Genomic DNA, 10,798 nt, shown 5'->3' with positions numbered 1-10,798 from the left:
ATAAGATCTGTTCTTCTTTTCTTGTTTAGAGTGAGAGACACTCAATTTATTTTGTCTTTGGATATATGTCATAGATAATATCTAGAATTTTATTAAAATATGTGGGCCTCTGTATAATGAATTGACATCAATAGGAACACATTCTCTCACTCTCCCCAATTAACTTAACGTGTAGTTTATTTATGTGTCAATCCCTCTACAAAGTGCTTGCAGTGCCCTCTTCTGACAGTTAAAAGAACCCATTTCATATATAAGGATTTTCTCATTGATATCCACTAAATTATTAAATAATTTATAATCAAAATTTTTTTTTTTACCCTTTTAGTATAATTTTTTTAATAGGAATAAATCATACAAGGATAGTTTATAATAATTTAATGATAAATTATTTACAAATTATTTTTATCTCGACAACTAAATAAAGAGCAATCAAAAGAAGATGTCAAGTTCTAACAAACCTATTGGGTGTCATTTAAAGAGATAGAGCGTGTGTAAAAGGTAGGTTAGGACACCCTAAATTTATTTTGTCTTTGACTCTAAAATTGACAACTCACGATGGGAATAGAAAATATAAATATATGCGGCATATGTTCCCCACTCTCTCGTGTTGTACGTAAAATTTTGTATCCCAACCCTTATGGCCTAATGTGCAGTAAGCAATCCGTGGTTTAAGAGTAGGTGAGGAGATTTGTTGGGACTAATTAAGGACATCATGGGACATTACCATATGAGTTCTAAATTAATTAGAAAAAAAAAGTGAATTAATTATATTAATCCTCTTTGACTCTCCACCGTTTCTTGCAGGTTTATTCAGCAACAAATTAACAAATCGCAGTTCCCAATCATCTTTCATTAGGGCTTATCACTTAAGCTTCTTCCATCAATTTTATTTTCTCCTATCTAAATGTACCTATAACTCCATCAATTTAATAATGAATCACAATTACCCCATCTCCTTCTTTGTTGCTTGTGAGTATTAGTGTGTATATCAAATGTGGACAACAATGATAAAGAAGCGGACGTCTCTCTCTCTCTCTCTCTCTCTCTCTCTCTCTCTCTCTCTCTCTCTCTCTCTCTCTCTCTCTCTCTCATACACTGTTGTTTAATGCGGGCAATGGCATGGAATGCATCACTTTGACTAAATAAAAAGATAAAAAGATAACAAGATAAAAATTGTAATTATACAATACTTTTTTTTGTGTTTATCTCTCTCCTTAAATTGAATTTTTTTTTTCTTTTTTAAGCTACCAAACATAGTATTTTTTGTTAAGAGTTATTTAGACGGAAATACTAGCACTGCGAACAAAACTCTTAAGGTGGCAATGGCATGGTATGAATTACTTTGGTTAAGAATTATTGAGAGGAAATAATAGCACCACAAATAAAACCCTTCTAGAAACTTCTGAATTCTATCAATTATTGTCGCGTGGTTTTTAATGGTTTTTATTTTACCTCTCTCAAACCATTGCATGCATGGTTCCCACCCATATTACGTCTAATATATATAGCAATCTTACTGTTCAAAACTCTATGGTACTATGCATGCATTTGTTTCAAACAGAACATTATGCATATTTTTTCTGCCAGAAAAAAAAAAATTTGTTGAATGTTTTCCTTTATTATACTCCCACTTGTTGTTGATGAAGTCGAAACTACTAGTCCTTTTTTAAAATCATTTCATTGATGAATTTTCAATGGGTGAAAATTCTCTTCCTATTAAAATAATAAAAAGCAAAGACAACTTCTTGCATATTTGGCCAGACTTTTTTTGCGCTATACATATGGAGGAAATCTTTAGCCAAATCAACAATCAAATGGAAAGTTTTCCTTTGATTAACCATGTGTCAAGTTTTAAATTTAAGGAAGAAGGTTCCCTAAAAGGCAGCGTGGCCTCTACACTAGTGTGGGGACCAATGGAAGCACAAGCTGAAGCATCAATAGTGGCGAGATTTCTATTTTTCTTGGGGGTGGATGTTCATTTCGCCCCTCCCTTTGTCTAGGTTTAGAGGTCACACTACCTTCAATGTTTCTTTTTCCCTTAATTTAATTTCTCTATTCAACCGAACATTTTAGGATTTTATGCTTCTAGTGTCAATGGAAAAAAAAAAAAAATTAAAATTATCCCAAAGTTGTCAAAGTTGAAACATAAATAAATTTTGAAGAAGTGATGTCCCCCATATGGTATCATAAGTGAATCCCTTATATATGAACTATGCAATGTCCTCTTTTGTAGACCCATTGGCTTGGTGTGAGAGATTCCATCTCACACCGACCAGCAGCTTGTCAATCCCTTGCCCTTCATTTTTATACCCTCTATCTTCATGTGGATGAACTGGATTGAACCCGAACTTTTCAAATATATATATATATATATATAGGGAGAGGGATAGGTATGCCGTCCATATCAAGTATGCTAGCAGATAGCACCAATAGGATCACATGATGGAGTATCATTTAGGAAGGATATGAGGGTCATTTCAGAAAAAGGGAAAAGAGAGATAGACACAGTGGGTGCTAGCATACTTGATATCGACTGCATACCTAACCTTTTCCCATATATATATATATATATATATTTAAACTAACCTGTACTACATATTCAGAAAATATGAATGTGCATGAAGTTCCCACCAAGCAAATATTTGGGCCATATTGGGACTTAATTGAGAGGCCTCAAAACATAGGCTGTGGAAGAAATAAAACTATGAAAATCTCATATTAATTAATCAGACGCCATCACCTTGCTCTTTATATAATTCTACTTTACAGTGGGTAGATCAATTCATTTATCATGAATTGGAAGCAAATTTTTGTATAGCAAATGTTAATTTTTTAAGTGGATTACTTTTTTTTTCAAGGACGTTGATTGTTTATATTTATAGATGATTACAACATCATGCTTAATTTCACATATTTATTGTATTTATTTACTTGTATGAGAATTTGTATCCATACATTTGTTAGTCCATAAATTTCTTGAGTTAAAATTATTGGCAAAATTTTTATTATTTTGTTCTTCACTTTTATTTATTTATTTATTTTTTCTAAGAAGGAATCTATCAAAACTAATAAGTATATTAAGAGAAAAAAAAAATTTTTGAAATGTGCAAGCCCCAATCTAAAAGATATGAGAATGTATGTAAGGGTACATTTTTGATTGAATTTGACTATAAAATTTAAGATGTAACCAATCTAGATTATTCTCTATATATATTTTTCGGATAAGATTCCCTATATATCCACTAAATGAAATTGTCACATCACTATCAACATAGGCAAAATAGGTGGCCAATCTAAGTAATTGTTTCCTTTTTTTTTTTTTTTTGCAATGAGTTATTAAAAATGTTTAAGCGAAGCTCAATATTGTACACAACAGGGTTGTGACTTTTCAGCCAGATTAGATCTTGAAGCCCCTCAGACCCGACACATTACTTTGAAAAAAAAAAGTTTAAAAATGATTAATGAGAACATACTCCTAGCGAAGTTTAAATTGTTATATTCAGACTCATTATCAATTCCATTTACTCATTAATTAAGCACATTGTTGGAATTTAAGTTTCATACTATGATTAAATTGGTCTTTTCAAAATGGTCTTTTTGAAATCCAAAGTAGTCTTTTTGAAATTCAGCTTTCCCCCTCAAAAGTCTCTTCTACTATTACTATTTTATCTTTAGCACTTGTGGAGTTGTGTATGAGCTAAAAACAACTCACAAAAGTTTAGTCCCATATTGCTTAGGGATGGAAGAAAACTTTGAGATATATATATATATATATATATATATAAGAATGATTGTTAAGGGTGCAAGCCCTTTGGAGAGGCACTCTCCTTTGTTATGTGTGTGTGTGGGGGTTCCTGGGGTGCTTTTGAATCGCACGTCCCTTAGTTGTGGCTGACCTCGATGGGTGGTTCAAAGAACCTACTGTTTACATGTTGAAAGTTTCACACCCTTACACGTTATCAGTATAGGATATATTGTCCCATACATGCATAGAGTCACACCAGTATACCTATGGGTACTTGTACAAATATACACATTCGTATACAGAGGCTTACATTCCATATATACAGAACTCTGATTTTGGTTGGGTATTGTACAAAATACATTCTATGAGAGTTTTTTACTTCTCTGTTCTCCGCAAGTGCTTCCGTCCTCTATTTTCTTTCTTGTATCGATTTCCTGTGAGTTTCTGAGTATTACCTTCGGACATACCTATTGGAACTGATTATTGGAAGTGCACCTTAGTCAATTTGGGAGTTGTTTCATCTTAGAAGTGAGAACGTAGGGTCAACCCGGTTACATACAAATATATGGGGTGTTCAAATACCTTGAGAGTATACATACTAAACGACTCAACTCTACTTAATTTCTGCTACTGTTTCAGAAGATCAATTGAACAAGTAAGTCATTTTTTATTTGTACTTATATTTTCATTAATATAATAGTTTGTCAAGGTCTTATACCTATTGCCTGGTTAATCTTTTACTTACACACATTAATTTTTATTTATTTATTTGTTTTTTACAACTGCTATAACAACTAATTTATGCTTGACCTTATGACTCATATAAGGCATTTTTGTTGAATCCTGTTTGATTTTGGTAGAATCAATATAGGACCGTTCAAAACTCGGTATATCGATGTGATCTGAGTGGTTCTGATCAATTCTTTTTTATCTGATCTGATTTTTAAAACCATGTTAGGTTAGGGAAGAAAATCATAATATTCCACCACTTTCTTCCAGTGAATGGGACATCCACTTTCCTAGTTTGAATACTTTCACATTAAAATAAGGGTAAAAAAAAGAAGTTAATCGGTCGCGCCATCTACGCTAAGACACAGGTTGTGTGAAAAGACCACCCAACTCCATGTGGTCGATATTTCCACATGTTCTCCCATTAATCCGTGTATTGATGCAATAGATATGTGACTGATAAGCGTTCTCTTACCCTTAAAAAAATAATAGGAGAAAAAAGGGATACCTGATTTCGTGCAATGAGAGTGCATGCTTATTAGCATTCCTTTTCTTGTAACAATAATAATAAGAATAATAATAATAATAATAATAATAATAATAATAAGGGAGAGAATTTTAAAAAAGCAATGTGACCTTATTCCAGCATAGAATTAGGAATAAACAGAAGAAAAAATGATCAGGGAACCTGTCATTGGATAGAATTGCGGAAATGGTAGATGTGGCAAGAGATGATTGGTTTGGAGGAGCACTGAATGAAAGAAGAAGATGATGATTTTCCATGGTCGGCTAATGCTGGAAATGCTTAAGGATGATGATGATGATGATGGCCGGTTGATGCATGCCGAAAAGGGCTTTTCTTTCCCTACCAACTCCCACCACTTCTACTGCCACTAATTATTGGCACGAGACCAAACCATCTGATCCACGTGTCACACGCACAAACATTTAGCTTATTCTGGTGGGTCCCTGTTTTTCTTGCTTACGCTGATTCTCTAGTCTCTACCCTCGTAGGGAGCCTCCCCATATGAAAAGAGCACCTATAAAATAGAATCTTCATTATTTATAATAGATTCAATTGAGATGGAGATTCCATTTCATAGGTAATTCCCAATGTGGATAGGCACCCCACGACCCATGTGGATAGATAATCCAAACCCCTTAGTGTTTTACCAGTACTACGGCTCATGCATTCATACTACATACATTTTACCTCTTGTGTTAGACTTAAGTAAATTTTTAAAATTTCAAAACATTGCACAAGAAAAAGATTTTCTACTACACTAGAGTGAGAAGGGTTTCTCAAACCACACCACTGGCTTAGGCATTGATCGATTTTATTAATATATGACATAATAGATTGAAATAGTATCAAAAGAATTACTAGGAAGAAAAAGAGAACTAGACTCCTCTGCCCTACAAGTAACCACTCCACTTCATCTCACAATATTCATGGGTTTATGGGGACCACCTTTGGTGGGGGTCTTAACATAGATAAAGATTGTGAGTGTGAGAGAGTTGGTAACTGGGTATATAGAACAGTAGACAAGATTCAGGTGCAAGGGCAATTGCACTTGGAAAACCTACGTGATGTCAATGGTTCCAAGGATAATAATATATATATTTATATCTTATTTTTTTCCCCATTTATATTTATATAAGTTATGTTGGTTACGCTTAATAGAGACATTATCTGTATAGTACAAGAGATGATACTAGTGGTTTAGTTTAGTGATAAGCTCTCAGGATGTGAAATATTCTGTTGTGATTCTTTCTACGGACCACAAGAAAGAATCAGAATCCCTGGAGAAGATGCCTGGGGCTCTGGACAATGGGTATAGTCATGTGGGGGTTAAGTGAGGTGTCACTCTTAGAGAGAGGTTCCTCTCCCATTGCAGGTCATCACTCTCCATATGTCGCATCAAAATCTTTTATAGTGAGATAGTGAGGAATAAGTAAGGATTCAACTGAGATGCATTATTAGAGCTTTTTTAATCATTAGTTTCTCAGTGTCACTTACTGCTCATCGTAAAAGATTTAAACTTCCTCACCTCACACTGTTCATGGAACATGAGAATCTCAATTTTAGAGGCAGGTGGAACTAAATCGTTTCACTTTGCTCTGTTGGGGATCTAGATCCTCTTTAGTCTTCAATGCGTCAACCCCTGCATTGGATGATTAGCACCAACAAGGCATGCACTCGAAGTGCCTCTCAGCCATCTAATGTGGGAGTGGCCCACCTAGGAGGACTGCTCTTCTTATCCAATCTGATATCAATGGTTGAGTCTGCTGTGTGCCCCACATTTCCTTTTCAGGAATGACGTGGCTTTTATAATGCTATATTTCATGTCCCATATCTTGATCATACACATACATCGCATACATTGACGGTTAAACAGTGGGTCGTCAGTCCTCAATCCGGGTCCTCATCCATAATGATCCATCCACCTGCCCCATCATCTTCGTAGGTATCCATAAAGGCCTTATTGCTACGACGTCAGTGGTTTTAACTTTTTACTACAAGTTGGGATAACAAAATATCTAGAAACTTCCCCAGGTCCATCGTAGAAGCCACCCACCTAGAACCTCAAATGACAAAACTAACCTCGATTGCATTGTCATGGTACAGGGCATTTCTGTAAAAAAAAAAAACAAAAACAAACCAACCAACCAACCCACGGCTTCATCTCCCCACCTCTCTTCAGTTTTGGTCTGAGATGAGCTAATCGATCCAAATCAAACGATCCCATGCCCATTCTCGAAACAGAAAAAGGAACACGTGTCTTCCGTTGAATGTGCGTCAGCAAGAATAGCGTTACGTAGTCGCCCTCTCTACTTCTCGCAGAAGGGTGAGCTTTTAATTCCAAAAATACCCCTCTATGTATTATAAACGGCGTGAAATCATCCCTTTAGGGTGCGTTCAGCTATGTAAATTAAATGGTGCATTCATCGAATATGGATGTCAATGTTTTGAGAGACATTATTTTAAACTACTTATCTAATTGAAAAATCGTTTGGTTGCTTTGAGTCTAGTACATGTTTCTTGTTGGAAAACTGTTTGATTACCTTGAATCTGTGTAGTGATTCTTCATGTAAAACTGTTTAATTGCCCTAATCCTGTATAGTGATTCTTCCTATAAAATTGTTTGATTATATTGAAGTGGTACAATCAGTTGCTTCAAGCTTCTCTACCCAGCTCTTCATAACATATGGGTCATTGACGGCCACACAAATTACAAAATCAATCCCTTTGGCCTACAGCTTATCGAAGTTGTTCATGTAACTAGGCGCATGAGCTTTAGAACAAACCCCAATGAATGTGCCCTGGAAAATGAGATGGGTAGACCATCAATTGTTTGTTTCATTGACAAAGTAGATAAGATCTCATAGAAAATACAGAATGTTGGATAAAAAGAGTTTGCAAATGCAAACAAATAATATAGGACCTCACAAATGCACACAAAATTGTCACATAAAAGCTTCGAACGCTCAATCAATGTAATTATGTCAAGTTTCACAACAAAAACAGAGTAATTATGTTCATATTAAAATTATGCAACCCATTTGGCAGATCAAGCAACTAAAGAAAATGTTAAAATTTTAAATTTCAATACTAGGAAATTCGTAGGTAAGAAACTACATCTTCAGCCAAATTTCTTGAAAAAGCATTAGTTACCCACCAACATGAACAAATGAAGGAACAAAATTAAGAAAAAAAAATCCAGTTATGGCAGATAAATGAATAAATAAGAAGAGCAAAAACGAGGGCAAAAAATAAAAGAAGAGAAGGAAATGAACTTACAAGGAGCTCAAATATCAACGATGTCCGCTTCAACTAAAACAGATGCAAAAGCCCTCGAAACAACAGCTCGAGTCTCAGTCGCCATCCACTACATCGAACTGCCGTCCGATTGCCTGAGAACTACAGAAGCCATGGCTCTCTCTCTCTCTCTCTTACGATTAGCGCAGATTCAAAGAAGAAAGTTAGGGTGATCTTTCTGGAATTGAATAGTCATTAAGTGATCACCTGCAGGGGATTAGACTGCAATCACCGACGGTAGACTCTATTTCGTTCGTGGGGGAGAGGATATCGAACCAGTCGTCGGGGGTAGATTGTTTCCTTCGTGGGTGAGAAGGTATTGAACCAATTGTGAAGCTCAAATCGATGAAGGTCACAGGTTTTATGGCTTCCGTAGAGTATCTGTTCCATTTTTTCCTTTTATATTAAGGTGCAAGAATGTTGCTTAGATCTGAATATTAGTGTTGACGTAAATTCATATTTGAGAGACATCCTTTGTAATATGGTTATTCATTGAAAGAAGGTGCATCACATATGAAGGTCATTCTAGTGAAACCAAACAACCCAAAAAATTAAGAAATATAATTATAAAGAATGTCTCCCAATTGATTTACCGAACCAAACACACCCTTATGGTATCTTACAAACACTAGCAAAAGGCCAAATTGGGAACGTGACGGGAGGCAGTTCGAAACCATCCATGTGGGGCCCACGAAACGAAAGTTGCAGAATCTTGACGAATGGTCCGGGGATCTGTAGCCGTCCATTTAGCTATGTGTCTCCATGTCCTTGGTTAGAGGCATGGAACTTTTATTAGGTTATTATGCCACCCGAGATTTCCGACGCAACACAGATAAGGACGAGAATGTTCCACGTGTCGTCTATTTCCCGAAGACTTTTGATTTTTGACCCACGGCTCAAACGTCTATAAAAATATTTGAAATTTAAGATCCAACGGTGAAGATGATCTAAGGTCCACTAGACACGCAATATGGTGTATGGACAAAGGGGGGAAGAAATTCTTTTTCCTCTTTACGACCATTCCCTCTTTCCTTTTTGGTAGTGGGAGAAGGTAGATGTCGTTTATTTTTAAAATTATTAATTAGTTACGATTTACGGTTTTACATGTGAGGTTACCTGGTAATAACATCCAACGGTAAAGATTTTAGGACCAGGGACCTTCCATAGGGAGGTAGATCCCCTCCATTGGAGGTAACCATCCCATCACATCTCACACCATTCATTGGGTGTGGAGAATCTGAATGCGAAGATGAAGTAGAAGTATTTCTTGAAAGGGTCAACAAGGGGAAGGGAAGTATAAAGGAAACAAGACAAAGGATGCTAGAGATTAGAAGGAATATAAAATTAGAGAGGTTTTAGGTGCCTAAATAGGTTGCTCGAAAATGTTTAACATATTTTTATGTAGTTTTGGATGTAATTGAAAACTTCCACTTGTTTACCAACTAAAGCACAAGAATCTAGAGAAGCTGCATTATATATTTATATAATCCAGCAATTTATGGGAACAATCTAGTTATCACTATACCGAATGAAGTATAATATGGTGGTACATATATAAATCTTTTTGAGGTTAGACTAGACAACAAACATCACTTTTGTACAAATTCAATTCAAAATGAGTAGAGGAAATAATTAGAATAACAAAATATGTTGTTTCATATGTTATATTCATTTCTAGTAGGTGACATTTGATGATTTTATTAATAAACCTTGAATTAGAGTTTAAGCTGCTTTCATTTCTTAATTTGAGTTAACTTTTAACATTTTTTTTTTTTTGGTTAAACGACTAAAATTTAAATATTGAGACATAAATTAATTTATGTATTACATGAATTAACTCATCTAATGTTAAATAGTAAACAGTGAAGCATTATATCTGAATAGTATGCTAATGCCCAAAAGAATCTTTAATTTATTTACGAAAAATTATTAGTGATTTTGTAGGGGATAAATCCCTGGAATTGAGCCCGGAATAGCTCTCCATACTTGAAGGCTTCACATACCGTTTGCATGTTGTTACAAATTGTACATGAAAAGTTATTACTCTCCACGTACGGGAGCTGATCGAGATTCTAAACCCTTTAGTCTCCATATTAGGCTCTTAGTCTTATTAATTATGCCATCACTTTGCATTGCGTGTTGTCACCAAATCATACTTGAAGGCACCGTTTGACAACATTCCTAAAAACACGTTTTTGCGTTTTCCCATTCCTAGAAACAGAGAAATAGGGTAAAAAAGTGTATGATAATCTTGTTTTGTTCCACCTGTTTTTAGAAACATAAATAGGAATTTATGAAAATTTATATTACAAGAAACGACTTCGTCCTTTTTAGAAACAAGTGAAGGCCACAAATTATGGATTTATGCCCGATAAAAAAACCTAAAAGTGAGAACATGACTCTTCTCAAGCTCAAAAGTTAGGAGCATGTTATCAAACAATATTGTGTGCACAAATCGATTCAAGAAACAGGTTTATCGAACAATCAAAAATCCTTTTCTATTC

This window comes from Macadamia integrifolia, chromosome 12 (assembly GCF_013358625.1).
Source record: "Macadamia integrifolia cultivar HAES 741 chromosome 12, SCU_Mint_v3, whole genome shotgun sequence".
In the NCBI taxonomy this organism is placed as follows: domain Eukaryota; kingdom Viridiplantae; phylum Streptophyta; class Magnoliopsida; order Proteales; family Proteaceae; genus Macadamia; species Macadamia integrifolia.
This window is presented reverse-complemented; position numbering follows the sequence as displayed.